Source organism: Athene noctua, chromosome 7, assembly GCF_965140245.1.
Source record: "Athene noctua chromosome 7, bAthNoc1.hap1.1, whole genome shotgun sequence".
In the NCBI taxonomy this organism is placed as follows: Eukaryota; Metazoa; Chordata; class Aves; order Strigiformes; family Strigidae; genus Athene; species Athene noctua.
The window spans coordinates 17,132,448-17,148,581 of NC_134043.1; positions in this window are offsets into that span (position 1 = coordinate 17,132,448).

A 16,134-nucleotide genomic window follows, 5' to 3' on the forward strand; every position below is an offset into this window, starting at 1 on the left:
TGAGTCCTTTGTAAGGGTCCTTTGTAAGGTCCTGCCAAAGCCACAGTCTGGAATTTGTCCTGTTTCACCTTGTTTTAGCACCTGGGGTTGAAATGAATTTTAAAACCAGAGGGAAGCACAAAGAGCTGGCACACAGTGGGGTCCTGGCTCTGATCTCTCCAGAGCCACTGACTCACTCTGTGATCTTCGGCAAGGCTGTTGACCTGCCTGTGCTTTGTGCTACACAGCTGGAAAATAGAGTAAAAAAAAAAAAAAAAGCAATGGGAACTTCACTCAAAAGAGCAGATGCAAACATTTTCTACATAAATAATCACCCAAGGCCTGTCACTCCAGTCCCCTCAATCCTCCTCTCTTCTTTGCACCTTATAGTTCAAGCAAGAAATAGTTTAAAGTGGAAAGTCTGGGGCTGTGTTTTCTTACATGTTCTGGATCCTCCTTTAACTGTGAAAATGTTCAAAGTGAAAACTTGACCTGGCAACAGTTTCGGAATGACCTTGCTTTGGCTGTGAAATCCACTTCAGCTTTGCAGGAGCAGATTTTTATAGTCTTCTCTGGTAGAGGAACAAAAAGATTTTTTTATTATTATTATTATTTTTCTTCAAGAGGAAACTTTATACAGACTGTGTGTTATGCTTTCTCCCAGCACTCAAGGTCAAATCAGCAGTTCTCTTCTCACTGTTCCCCACTCACTTTATATCACCCAAAAAATAAATTGCTTCCCCGCTCTCTCACTACAGATAATCCACAGCAGCAGAGAGGAAGGATAGAAGTTCAAGCAGACAGTGTGACATTTCTGCCATTGCAGCCATGCACAGTAAAGCCTCACATCTGGGCAATATGATCTTGTAGCTTAAAGTTATTAACTATAATTTCTTAACAGAGGTGAGACAAATGCTACCTCCTAATTCAAAGGAGCAGTGATTCATGGGAACTCTGAGCTATCCAGGACTCCCAGATCCAAGTTCCTTATACTACAACCCATGATACTGGAGATAAACACCTCCAGTGGATTAACTTCAAGCTGTAACTCGAAAGTGGCCGAAGATACCACTGGTGAAGATTTGATAACAGCTGCTCTCCAGCTTGGTAGTGAGTGCAGGATCAGAAGCTGTGGCTGAACATCTGGGGCTCAGTTGGAGATAACTTGATCCTTCTCAAGCACCCTATGCCAGAAGCCCTGTGCAATAAGTTGCTGCAGGCCATTTTTGCCAGGTCACCTCATGCAGCACCAACCTGGTTGTTGAGAAAGAACATTTATGCTTGCTGAAAAGGCTTCACTGTGCATGGCAATGGTTATCTGCATGTGTAGCCAGTATGCCTCACACCTTGGCAAGACCCACAAATGCATGCAGCACAGGACACTGGGATTTATGTGCCTGCACACTCTTATGAAGTTGAGCCTTAGGTGACAACTAATTCTGAATGATGTGTTAAAAAAAGCAGCAGACACACAATAAGGGCTAATCCTAACCTGAAAAAATGCTTCTCTTTGTCTGCTGGTCTGACCCTTGGGAAGGAAGACCTTGTCTCTGACATTGACTTTCCCCATGGCCATAGGCAAGTCTTAGCCTCAACTTCTCAGCCTTATAGACTGGGCGTAATAAACATTTCCTTTTAGTTGGCCAGCTCATACCTGTGCTTCCTAGGTCTGGCCTGGGGAATAACATGTCCAAGGGCTATTCCCAGTAAGGATTGTGAAGGTGTCTACCACAGTGGAGGAGGGGCGACAAGGGAATTTAGTTATGAGCCAAGCTGAGCTGACTTGTGCCAGGCAGACTCCAGAGTACGGTCCCTGATCTCTTAGTTACAAGGATATATATGGCCTGCATTTCCAGAATTGTAAAGGAGACATCACATCATCAGGGTTGAAAGAGTAACACAATGAGGAAAGGGAGACAGGCCAAGGACATATTACATTATTATCTTATTATTCCTTTACACTCTCTTTCAATCAAACTGTGTTCCCCATCCAGCATTTTACACATGATTATGGGCTCTTTGGGAGCAGAGACCATCTTTTAGCTACAATTGTGCAGCCGCTGAAACAATGAGGTCACGTCCTTGATGAAGATTTCTGCATGCTAGGGATGCTAATGATGTCTGGATGCTCATGGGAAGGGCAAAGGAGCGCTCCCCTGCTGAGATGCTACTCGACAGTAGAGTTGAAGGTCTATTTGCTTGTCTCGCTCGTTCCAAGTTAGGAATACCTGCATGATATTTTGCAACCAGACAGTTCATTCCTCTGCCAAAGGTGTTCCCACATTGGGAAGTGCTCACCAATAGCCTCACTTGCATAAGAATTGCCCCTACCACCAGAAGATTTTGTGCCTACATTTAACTGAAATGTGAAGTCTAGGAAATATTGTCAGAAGTCTCTTTAAGGCAATTTTTATTAGGTGTTGGATGTCCTAGCTGAGGGTTATTTTCCCTCTTAAAGGCTGATGTAGGAAAGAATCACACGATCATCTCAGGCCTCCCATGAACCGCTGGCAGACTGCGTCCACAAGGGGAATGGAGCGGGTGGGATGAGCCATGTTAGATTACAGAGTATGGCCAGATGTGCTGAGGAGTTCCTTGCTATGGGTTTGACATGCGTGAGGAGACTGCTGTAACTGATCCTCCTATGGAGCTGGAGCTCACCAGTGCTTCAAAATCTTCTCCTCCTCTTCCCTGCTTCCTTACTGTGGGAGGCACTGCTCTATCACTATGACATTGCTGGCTTTTGGGACACTCTCTCCCCACACTTCCAAGCAAGCTTTTCTTCTGCAACATCTCCAGTGTCCACACTTGTCTTTCTATTTGTCTGGATGATGTACTATAGCTTTTCCTTCTCCCCGCCTTTTGTCCCATTACTGTGGTCCAGGCTGCCTCAACCAGAGAGGCTAAGGTGAGTTAGGGAGTGAGGGAAGCAGAGCAGGGAGACAGGGGCTGTAGTAGCGTGAAGAAGCAATTCAAAGGCACCCAGAAAGAGTCACTTCTCTGCGTGTACCATCCTGGCCCATGCTTTACAGCCATGGGCAGGCAGTGATGGAGAAGTGCCTATAGAGAGGCATAAGCTGCTTTGAGCTGAAGCTTTCCCATGCATCACCCCCAGCAGAGTGGAGGAGAGCAGAACAGCGCATGGATGTTACATTACTCTAAGAAATGGGTGATAAAAGTGGCTCATTATGCACTGGCCTGTGGCACATGCTGAGCTTATTCACCCCTGGTGATCAGGGACTTGACAGAGGGTGTGAGCTGGTAGGACAAACATAGCCATCCCTACTCTAAATCCACTTTCATCCTTGTCCTGGGGATTGGAGACTTGTTGGGTCACATTTCTGTACATCCTGCATAACCCTGCTGCCCAGAGCAGATAGGGTGAGATCCCTGAAAAGCCACTGGTGTGTTTGACTGCACAGCTACAGACCACCTGGCAGGCCATGCAAATGGAGTCATTCATGAAAGCCTTGTCCACCAGCCCTTCAGTTCTGCCTGGTAACTTCTTATAAAACCCTCTGAAATCAAAGACAAAGAAATCAGGCAGCCCCTGCCCAAGACAAGCCCCAGTGACTAGATAAAAAGGAACAATCCCCAATTAGCAGACAGTGCAGAGCCATCTGTGCTCACACATAATCCGCTGAATGCAGACCCCGTGAGGAGAGGAGAGCCTGGTGTCAGCTTCTTGTGAAACCTCCTGCGATGGCAGGACAGAAGAAAAAACTTTCAGGATGCTTATGGCAGGATGAGGGTGGCCAGCTCCACGTGGACAACATCAGGTCAGGCAAAGCAGGAAGGGTGGCGGGGAAGGAGTCACTGGGGAAATTTAGGACTTTTATTGGTGTGGTCATGATTGTGGCTGGGATATTTGCTCATCTGAGAACTGGAGAAGCTATCACATTTGTTACATCACAGGTGACTAGGATGGGAGAATGAGGAGTGGGAAGTCCACTGAAACTACAGAAGACAGTAATTCTCAGGGTCATATCCAGAAGAGAGCAGGTGGGAGTAATCTGATCAGTTCTGCAGTTCAGTGCTTCTCTTTTCCTTCCCCTGGGGAAAGGAAAACCTGGTTGAAGGGGACTTTGGCTTCTGTTTTGAACAGAGTTGGATATTTCACCTGCTTTATCTAAGCCAGTCCACATTTTGCAAGGTCTCCTCCTGTAGCAGCATTTCTACATCACTAATCACAGGGTTGGGTTGGTTGTTTTTTGGTTGTTTTTGGGTTGGTTTTTTTTTTTTGTGTGTGTGTGTTTTTTTGTTGTTGTTGTTGTTGCACAGATCTGAACTATTTTTGCTTTTCCCAGAGGGAGAAATAAATGCATACTATTATATTGACAAAGAGGTGAGGTTTACACTGCATCCAGATGTGCCTGGTGGACAGCTGTACAGTGCTTTATGTTTCTGTCCTCCATTATCTCTCAGGTTTTGACCCCAGTGGTGCAAAGCAGAGCTCCTCAGCAAGCAGCACTTAGAGGGATAGAGAGCGAGTAGCAGCCTTGGAAAGTGATGCTTTTCTCCAGCTAGTGCTGGGTAATGGCATTTTGTTTCCAGCAGTGCCCAGAGTTTTGGCCCATTGCAGCCATCTGCACTCACACTGGGTTTGGTGCTGGCTCCCAAGTCTTCCTTCTAGCCATCAGATCTCGTGCCTGAGGTCATGCTCAGGCTTGAGTGATAATACCACGCTCACGTGTTTTTCAAGGGCTGGACTGAAATGTAGAGGTGGCTGAACCTGGGAACAAATGTCCTGTTATGCACAGAAACACTGTTGTGCTGATTTTTGATACACCCACTTTGTGCAGCCGAGGTGCTGGCAGGCAGTCTGTGTTTAGTTGCCTGCGATGCAGTGGGGTACTTTATGGGACTATAGCAGGGTATGCAGAGCTGTGGGAGGTTGGGTTCTCTTGCTGAGAGCACTGTTTGTGGTTAAAGCCCATACAGTGACCAAAGGTTGTCACCTCTCTTTAGTATGAGATACACAACCAGCCAGGAAAAGGTAGTAACTGCCAATTTTGCCATTTTACTAGGCTGTTTGCAGTCTTCCAGCTAGCTGTTAGCTCTCACAGTCATGATGTTCTCCCAGCTGAGCTGTATTAATGTCTCGAGAGCTCAACATCATCTGCTTTTGACAAGTAATTAATTTTCTCTTGCTGTAATTGTCAGTAATAAAACAGTATTTCCACCCATCAGAAAGTCTCGGTGCAAGAGGCAGGCACTCTTGAGCACTGTTGTGGCATCTCACTGGAGGAAGACCTAGTGCTTGAGATTTGAAGTGCACCTGGATTTTTGTTGTGTCAAAACCAGCACGTGACAACATAGAAAGATGGGAGTTGACATCTCTCTAGCAAAGACTTATGAGGCTACGGCTCCTACCTGAGGAAATTTCAAACAGATTTCTAGCTGTACAGGGGTCAACTTCCCCCCAGACTATCCGTCCTCTTTTCATACACCATCTGATGTCCATTTTTCTGTTGGGTTTTTGTGCTGTGTGTAGGCTGGGTGGGTTCTGCCAACCATGCGGAGCTGAATGATTTAGCAGCATGTGCATGTGGTTTGTAGGTTTTAAATTGCAAGATTTGTAAGCTATTATAAACAGAAAGGCCCAGCCAAGTCTTGCTGCCTGACTGAGCTATCAGCATCTCTAAGATGTGTAGGAGAGACCATCCTTCCTGCAAGTTTATTTGTAACATAAGGGAAAAGAAGGAAGCTTAGTAAAGCTTAGTACCACATAATTTACTGGAGTGACAGCTAATTTGCATTTTAGCTAAGACATCCAACAGCAAATGCAGTCACTTTTACACACACTTCAGGATTCCCACTACATGATATTGGACACATGGATTTGATGGACAATGAGCTTTGCTGAAGCCCATTACAAATAAGGAAGAAATGTGGTGAGGCTCCAAGGAAGTTTTGAGTGTTTATGTGAGGAGGTTTGTATTACAAAAGATTCCTGTGAAAGGTATCCCCATGTGAGCTCAGTATTTCTCCACCGAAAGGTTTGTCTGTATCCTTCCTGTGAGGCGGCCAGCTGAACAGGTCCATAGTGGATGTGGAGAGATGGACAAGAAGATGATGACTGAGAAGATGACTCCTGAAGAAAGGACTGACTGGGATGAAGGATCAGCAACCTGGACAAGGACTGTGCTCATTTTACTCTGATGTTCCGAGTTAGAAATACTCCACTTGATGGTCATTTTAACTCTTGATAGTCAAAAGTAAGGGTTTTTTAGATTTGTCATTCGATAATATCTAGAGAAGCTGGCACAGTACTGTCTGCGTTGGTTTTTTTTTTTTTTTTTCCTGAAGACAGGAAAACTATCCTAACATGGAGACCTATTTCTGGCGTGTTATCAACGAAGCATGACAGTGGAAATCTCTGCGTTTCATTATTTACTTTACTCCCCCACTACAAGGAGCAGTTTGTGATCCGAGTGTGCTACTGCCAGACCAGGGGGCTCAGTGCCACTGGTCGCTGGTAGCCAATGTGACACCCAACCATTACTCATAACCAGTCCTTGGGCGGAGGTTCAGGCTCAAGACCCTTCTTCTGTGTGTGCTGGGATGTGCAGCTCTATGCCACCTCTCCAAAATGGCTGCAGCAGGGACATAGCCTGCCCTAATTTCCTAGGGCCAAAACCTGGACTCCACTAGAGGCGGAAAGCAATGTGGATAGATAACAGGACCAGCATCTCAGCACTGCTATTCACACAAGCACTGCAGGTGAGCTGAAAAATGCTAGAGGCCCACTCTCAGGCTGGAAATTCAGATCCAGCCTGCTCTTTCATGTATCCCTTGCCTTCCTTCTCTTTTGTCAGATAATATAGAGCAAAATCAGGACTCGCACATCTTGTGTGTGTGTAGTGTCTCCTTTCAGCTGCCATTCCTGGGGTGGGTTTGTGTTCAGGATATCTGTTGTGGCTGAAGGTGGAGGCACACCCTGCTGAAGATATGATATGACCAGCGGGCTGCACCTGGGACCATAACTAGTCACAGTTGGATGGTTTTGTACTTTCAGACCAGCCTGCTCCAGCCAGCTACATGCATCCTCCAGGCAATTTTAATGTTCCTGGAAAGTCCTCCCCAAAACAATCACATCATCCAGATCAGCCGAACATGTGGCCCACTGAACAGCTGCCAAAATCAAATCCATGTGCCTTTGAGAGGTGCTAGGGGAATTGCAGAGACCAAAAGGCGTCATGTTAAACTCAGAGAGTGAGACACGCTGTCTTTGGACAAGGTTCCCTATGAGTCTGCCCTTGGCAGAAGCTACTGAGCCCATTTGGAGAGGAACACCACTCCGTGGTGAGGGCGAGCGCCTTGGGCAGCTCCTCTGCCTGCCTGCTTTTGACTTCGCTTTTAGTACTCAGATGCTCAGAGAAATGCTGGCCCCTCAAGCCCAGTCTCCCCAGAAGAGCGCAAGGTCTGCTGAGACCACCCAGCAGATGAGCTGGGTGCAAGGGAGCCCCTCTCCTGCTGGGTTTGGTTACTAGAGCTCATGTCATCCTTAACACAGTTCTGAGAACAATAGGACCTCAATCCCTGCTCTGGGTCTTAAAATAATGAAAACCAGCATCATCAACTGAGGCAATCAGGCCATATTTGGGGAGGATGCACTCTTTCCTTCCAGGAAACAAGCCTGTGGAGCAGCTCAGCCCCCATTGGCAGCCTGAATGTGAAACCTGTGTGACAATAATGTGTTGAAGACCTTCATTCCCCCTCTGCCATTCCTCTGCACTAACATCCACTGCATTGCCCTTGACACTCATGAGTTAATAACCAAGAATATCAGTGACCCTCAAGGATATTCTGGAGGATGCATCATTCCTACTTTCTTACAAACACAAAACTAAACCCAGAGTTTCCCCTAGTTGCTTTACTGAACAGACTTCCTTGCTGGGTCTTGGGAAATGTGCTTGTATGTTGCCATTGAAGTCTTAAATGAAATGGATTAAAAACAAGTGACCCTGTGTCCTTGCAAAGAACTTGTCTGATAACAATCTTCTCCCATTGCTGGTTTGTCAGACTTACAAGCCAAAGGAATGTTAGCAAAGGGGAGAAGGGACGAGATGTCAAATCTCTGGTCTACCCCCACCAACCTCCCTTTCCACCTAACATCTGCCAACACAGAGCTGGATGCAGAAAAAATAAAGGCTACGCCTGCCAGATGGCTGATGGATAATGGCACCATTGTAAAAATTGGCCAGAGCAGCCACCCTGCCACCCATCACAGCATGGGACAAGGGCTCAGATGGCTGTCATTCATCTCCAGCCATAAAGCGGGATCTTCCCTCCAAGACCCAAAAGACCTCATTCTGCCAGGTGCAAAGCTCTCTGCAATCTTCTGATATAAGTAGGAGTAGAGGGTTTCTTGGCATCTCTTAGGAACAAGCATTAATCCTTTTGGGGGTGTTGTTGTGAGGTGTCAGGAAAGGAATGGCTCTGATTTTGCCAGGGCAGGGTGTTGCAGAGAGAAGGTGATGAGATATCTCCTGTAGGACCTTGTCTGGGGCTGTCAGCCCTGATACATTCCTAGCTTTTTTTTTTTTTTTTTTTTTTTCTTCTTCCATCTCTTCTGCTCATTTGTGCTTTTTTGGATTGCTGTCAAGGAGGAAGGTTTTTATATTTGTTGAATCTGTACCTCAGTGACTCAGCATTGGGCTTAACCAGAAACTCAGTTGCCCTGAGGAGATGTGGATAGAAGAAACGACTGTGTGTGTGTTGGCAGGGGGCAACTTCTTCCCCAACCTCAGCTATTCACACACTTTGATTTAGAAAAGCCTGAAGAAAGCTTTCTTGTTTCCTCCTTACTCATGCAGAGCAGAAGCAGGACTAGGCATCGTGCTCTGACATGCTGATCCACCTCCTTCCTTTGTGCTCAGAGGCTTTTCTCTGGGTGCACATGAGGAGGTCTCCCAGAACAGCACTCCCAGCTGGTTTGTAACTCCAAAATGCATCAGCTGATTGCTATCTTGTCTCGCATACGTGTCTAGTACAGACTATGTCTGGAGAAATAACTCTGCAAAAGAGGGGCTGGAGCACTGGAGTAGGATGGCCTTTAATTCTTTCACCACAAAAGTCCTGTCTCACTGGCCACAGCTGCAGTACATTAGCAGTAACGGTGTGGGGGGATGCGGAGCTGTCCGTGAGGGTGCATGGGGACCAAGGTGGGCACCCATGGGATGGGCACCAAATGAAGCTGGAGGGGCTAGGTCAGAACCAGCCAAAGGAGGCAGTTCTTCCTGTGGTGTGTAGCTGATCTGTCAGATACATGCCTGGAGGATGTCATGGATGGAGAAAAGCTTCCAGAGGAGACTGGATAAGTTCATGAAGAAGAAATTTACTGGGAATTAATAAATATGCAGAGACTAAACATGTTTAGGTGGATCTGGGGGAAACAGCATATGTACTTGTCCTGTTCTTACTTTCCCCAGGCTGCAGGGCTAAATGTACATATGGTCAGACCCAGCTCAGCTGCCCTCATGTCCTTATACAATCTTCCAGCTCCTTGGCAGCTGCCTTAAGCTGAACATTGCCTGGGACGGACCACAGACCCTAAGTATGCCCTTCCTGGAATTGTCATGAGTATTCATAGAGAATACCAAATACTTCCCTCTTGGTCGTCATTAACAGAATGAGGGGAGAATGTTACTTGATGATAAGCCAAGATGTTTATGTACAGCTGCTGGTCCACTAAACAACGCTGCCTAAACACACTGGAGGAAGTTTCCACACTAACCGTGGACGCTAAATGCTCTCCCTTGGTTCCTCACTTGCAAAGTGTGTGCAGTAAAGCCTGCTTTCCTGCTGTAGGCTCTATGGCGCTGGGTGACCATACAGCCTCACTACCTTCTTGGTATTTTGCTCCTTCTAGACTAGATGTGTCCGGTGTCCAGACAGCCTCCTGCCCCATGGTAAGTTTGGAGCAAGACACAAATTAACAAGCTTACCCTGGCTCATTTGCTGGACCTGGATCTTCCATGCAGAGGCATTGCAGGGCTTGTCAGACATACAAGGAGAACAGCCAGGTGACACAGCAGGGGTTTTAGGTGTTGGGTGGTGGGAAGCATGACTTGCCCCAAGAAAAGGGTCAAGAGCCACTCATCTGTGAGTTTATTGGAGTGGCAGCTAGAAGATACTGCTGGCAGTACCCCTAGGCTGTTAACTGGGGAGTTAGTACTCCTTTAAGTACTTTCAGTACATTCAGGCATTTCTAAGCATCTTCCTCCTGTTCTGTAATCCCACTTATGGTTAAACTCTTGGAAGTTAAATCACTTGGAAATGAAGAGGCCAAAGGCCTCTTCTAGTGCACCCTGAGAAAGCAGGCTGGTGTTTCTTCTCTCACAGAGGATCTTTGTTGTCTCTTTGCTCTGGAGGAAACCCACAAGGCTGAACTTTATGCAACACATTTGGCAAATGGGACTGTGGTGGGATTGTGGCTTTGTGACCAGATGAAGTGCCACAGGGTGGGAAAGTCCCCAGAACTTGCACCAAGAGCAAAAGGGACAGATGTAGAAAGGAAAGAAGACTGCTGTTGTGGCATGAAACAAGAAGATCTACCAGCCCAGCGATAGGCTGTGAGAGGGAAAATATCACATCAGGCAATAGCAAAATCACTCTGCTGTCCCACAGGGGTCTGGCATGGCTTTACCAGAGAGGGAACGACCCAACAGGTTAGAGAAAAAGGATAAAATGAAGGAATTAATCCACTGAGTGGTATGTTTAATGTTACATAGGAGGCCAGTCTCAAGATGGGGTTGAATTAATCTAATTTTAAACTGTCTAGTATTTAGGTATCCCAGAGGTGGAGGGTATTCCAGGTTGGAAATGCATATTTTTCTTCATTAATTGAATAATCTAGAGAGCTACTTAATCTAGGCACCTAATTTATAAATGGCTAAAGTTGGTAGAATGAACATCAGTGTAGATCAGAATGAATCCTTCCAGCCTTCTTCATCTGATTCATTACATGAATATTCTCCTGCACCACATTTAAGAAGGTACAAAAGTTGTTTTCACCATGTGAGTAACAATACTCAAAGTACTCAAATACACAAAGTACTTGACAAGACTGCAGAGGTCCCCAAGGCCTTTGTGCTGTATTGTAGACAAAAGAATTACTAATGTGGACTATTTTCTTCTTTCCTTTGCAGCTAACGAGAGAAGACACAGATTTCCAAGAATTCTGATTTTAATGTAAATGTGTCGGTATTTTGGGGGGTTTTGAGATGACAGAACATTTCAGGAAACTGAGATTTTAAAGGCAGCTTGCATATACGAAGATCTCACCACAGACTTCTACAGCATGTATTAGGTTCTTCTGAATACAAATCCCCATTTCCTCTGTGGAAATGTTCCTCATATTAGTGATGGGGATCACTGTGGTGTCTGGAGCAACTGAGGGCTATTAGTTTGCTTATTGTAGCACAGCTAGATAGAACTTCATTTATTGGTCTAAAATGCTCTTCAGGGAAGGGCAGAGAGAGTCACCCGCAGGGTACACAGGCTGGAGCCAATGTCATAGAGATTGAATTAATCTGAAGGAAGAATAGTCTCTGGTATGAAGAAACTAAGGCTCCAGGAATGAAGGTAGGATGAGTCAGTTGCTGGTCTGGGACTGGAAATCACAACTGCTGCTTTGCTGTCCACAGAGCCCCACTGCGGTAAATAGGGCAGTCCTGTCCATTGGCTCTTATTCAGACTGGGGCATTGACTCAGCAACATCCTGAGGCAGGTGCCAAAATTTAAACCTTATGAGTAATCCAAGGGGTTCCCATGAGGATGTTACCAGAGCAGCTTGTATTTCAAACTAGGCATGTGCTTCAGAAAGAGATGAAAGTCCCTCATTCTGTGAGTATGATGAGGGCATTAGGGACTGCCATGTGTCAGTCCTAGTTTTATATGCCTCTCTTGTATTTTATTTGCTAATGACTCCTTTCTAAGTCTTTTCTATGTGGAAATCTTTCCATGTTTCTGCTCTAGATCTTTCTTTGTTATGTTATACATTTTCTGAGGGCTGGTGATTCAAACTATGTTTGAGGTCAGGGAGTGACACTGTGTACACAATGGCATTTTAGCATGTTCAACATGTTTTCTAGTCTCTTCCTAAGAGTGATGTAGTCTCTGTTGGCCACCAAGACCTTGAGACTACAAAGGAACTTGGCACAAGATTCAGGGAACAACTCTCTGAATTTCCCTTTGGAGGTGTTCTTTTCTCAGCACACCTCATTTCTGTCACACTGAGAAGCCAGTTTGCTTTCACTGAGATCTGCAGAACTTTTTACAGTTTCCTTAGGGAATTACATATATAATATACAAAAAATATGATTATATCTAGGACAGAAGGTGGCATGGAGCAACACTGCTCAAATACTTCTGGTGTGGAAAGAAGGATGCTGTCAATATCAAACCACAAAAGGGATTCAGGAAGAAGAATGCAGTTTCTCTGCTGTAACTCAGCCAGAAAGCCAAAGCTAATGAGCTTTTTCCTAGTAAATGCAGGTTGGAATCCTCCATCGTTGCAGATTTATGTGGTCTTCATGTAAATCCTCCATCCTCTAGGTGCCATCAGACAGAGGCAGGGTGTTCACTTCATAGCACTTCATGAAAAAATAAAGAAGATAAAGGAGTTTTTTATCACTGTCACTGCTCCTTACAGCACCTGATGATTGACCATCTCCATTTCAGGTTAGCCAAAGGAATTCAAGAAGACTTGAAGACCTCACACGTGGAAGAATCTCTTGGGACTTTGTTTTTTAGCAGATGTGGATGTTCTAAGCTCACACTTGGAATATCACTGGGATAAAGGACACTCCTAATTATCTGCTACTCCAGGGCAGTCTGGATTTAAAGAGGTCCATTGCTCTATGCAGGGTGGAGTAGATCTCTGGAGGTATGGAGCAGACTCTTTTTTCCCCCTTAGTTTTTACAGGGATATATGTTAACTGTCTCAGAAACACTGTGCTCTGACTCAGGCAGATTAAGTCATGGTGTCTCTGAGGAGCTGTGATGAGGTATCATCAGGGACAGAAGATATTGATGCAGAATATTTTAAATGCAGTCAATCTGTATGACTTAAGACAAAAAGCATCATTCACACTTGCACACATCCAATTGCCAAAGCCTGCCAATAACCACAGAATAGCCCATACAGTTGGAGCCTTTCTCAACCACTAAAAACATACCAAGAAGAAAACAATTTCACTTCTTCTGTTAACCTGAAAACACATGAGTTTTTGGAGGGGCTATTGGTATCCCAAACATATGACAACAGCTTGCATTACCTGGGTAAGGTCTTGGCTTTCCAGTAGAAAAGCTGTTAAACCAGTAATGGGGGAATGGGTTTATCAGGAGTTTATGAGCCTCCCATCTGTAGGCCAAACAAACATCTCATAGTGAGTGCTTTGCAGTATCATCAACCCATCTGCAGAACTGCCTAGTTGACCCCAGGTAGATGATGGATTTGGCAAGAGGTAAGAAAGAAACAAGGATGACAGAGGGGAGGGGGAGAGGTGAAGAAAGGAAGATGGGTACAAAGGGAAAAGGTATACAGTGAGGAATGTAAATAAGCCTGTTCAAATATCAAAGAACTGACATAATTACATTTCTTCACTCAAGTCCTTCACTCTCAAACTGATAAACTAATTAGAGAGATGCATTTTATGACTCCCTCAGCCTACTGCATTAAAATCAATTTTTTTCAGCTGGTCTGGCCAAATTCTGAGGAGTAGTCCAATCACATGTTTGTAAGGGAAAGTGTTAGTGCATGATATGGTCAACTACATGACTGGAGGGACCTAATTTTTACTGGTGAAGGAAATAAACAACAAAGTAATTTTTGTTTTTACTTAAAAATTTTCACTTCTTTCTGGCTTTGGGCACTACTGAATTTCCCACCCTCTGCAATGCTGTTGGCCTGAACCATTCAGACATCCAGCATGCAAAGAAATTGCAGCCCAGGCAAATTCTATCACTCAGTTAAGGTTGTCAGTCTCTCTTTCTTGCTTTCTCTTGCTCTTTCTTCCTTGCTTGCTTTCTTTTGCTCTTCTTTGCTTGCCTTTTCTCTTTGTCTCTCACTCTTTTGTTCCTTATTTCTTGCTTTCTTTTTTTCTGCTGTCTCCAGCACCTGTCTTTGTAATAAATTAGTGGTACAGCCGCCTTTAATTCATCTCAGAGGGAAAGAATTGGAAGGTTAGAGTGTGATGACACCCCCATGGCTAACAGCTAGACTCATAAAGCATGTTCTCATTAAAGCATTTCAGTTTTTATGATGGAAACCAATCCATCGCAGTCAGCCATGGGGTCTTAAATACATTTTCATTTCTATTAAAAAGGCACTGACCGTGACAGTATATGGTCAATATATTCTCAACACGCTTCATGATCTTTAAGTGGCAGGGATGTTTACAATGCTCATGAAATCACTGACAGATGTAAATACCACACAACAGTCCTCACTCTTTTCTGATTACCAAAACAATGATTTTGGGTGGGAGAGATAGGTGGATCTGATGGTTTTTAATTAGTCTGAACAGAAATGGCCTGAAGTTATACAGTAGGAGGATAGTTCAGAGTCCCCCTTCAGATTTCATTTTATTTCACACTTTATGTGTGTGACACAGCTCTCCTAAAAAGAGAGGTGATATGTGCAATTAAAGGCCTCATTTTATTGAACTGTAGCTCCAGTGCCAACTGCCTTCTAAAGGCTGGTTCCATGAAAGAAGGAATCACTTGTAACTGTTTTCCAGCCTGCTCTTCCCCATCTTATTCTTTAAAGAACATTTTCCCAACCTCAGATTTTCCACATAACAGATTTTTTTGTCTTTGAAAGTGAGGAAGAGGATAAATGCATCACATTTAAAATACATGTTATGAATGGAGTTTATTTATACTCATTGTTGTTCATTAAGTTCATTCATAAGCCAACACTAGATTATTTGATAAACTATATAAGCAGAAAGATATCCCTCTGTAAGAAAGGGAACAAGAACATGGATAGGGAGTTACTGAACAATGAAACATAATGATCAGGTGTCTCAGGTTATCAGAGATCTAACAAGTGCCGAGACTGCTTTCCATGTTATAAAGAAGGGAAGTTTTAAAGGTGGATTTCAAAGAAGATAATGTTGTAACTTTGTAGATATTCATAGCAGTCTCCTTTAAGGGGTGTGGGACCAAAATATGGAAGGAGTTGTCTGAAAATGTAAAAAAGTTTTATATAGAAGTCTATTCTCTTCCATAATTTATTTTTTAACTTTTTAAAAAATTGTTATTAATTTGAAGCCATAATTGCTGTTGGGCTCATTGCTGGCCCTCCCATCTACCCAATGCATCATAATACTCTCGGCTTGCTGAGCTGGGGAATGCCAAGAGTTGGGTGGTGTGCACAAGGCAACCAAGAGAAATATGGATTCTTATTGGCCGTCCAGATCTTCAAAGTACTGCATGAACTGAGGTTGATGCTGATGATTGGTTTGGGAGCATGTCTGGATCATTGCTGTCAAGGTTCCTTGCTGGGACCAAGGAAAGTTCTTGAAATGTGAATGTTTGGAACCAATTGTTAATGGAAGAGAAAGAACAGATGGTATCTAAACCAAAGAGGGTAAGCAAGACTTGCCCAAATCTGCCTTTTCTTCAAAACTGCCACTTTTATTGAGTGAAGAAGAGCTAACTTTTGCTCATGGAGAGTGAACTTCACTTGATCTTCTTTTTGCTGAGGTTCCAAGCTGAAGTCTTGTTGCTGGTGGGTGGAGTGGTGAAACTTATGTTGCATCTACTACAGCTAAGCAGAGGACCTCCATTTCCAGGGCTGTCAACTGAGCCTTCTTCACACTACAAAGAGCACTTTATAAATGAGAAAAAAAAGTGAAATGTGATCTTACTGGGATGGTGATGTATCCAAAAGAACTGTGCTTTGGGTTGTACAGCCTTCACAAAGAGTCAGAACAAATATCCAGACTTCAATGCGAGACCAATCAGAGTTGCTCCGTCCCTGTGGAGATGAGATGTAGAACTGGAGAATGTAAACAGATGTGGAGACATTTTGATGCATTTCTTAAAAGACAAATGACTTTTATGCTGTTATATTTTAGAGTTCACTCTATCTCCTTATCAAAAATACGGTGCAAAAAGCAATAGTAACTTCATTTTCATTTC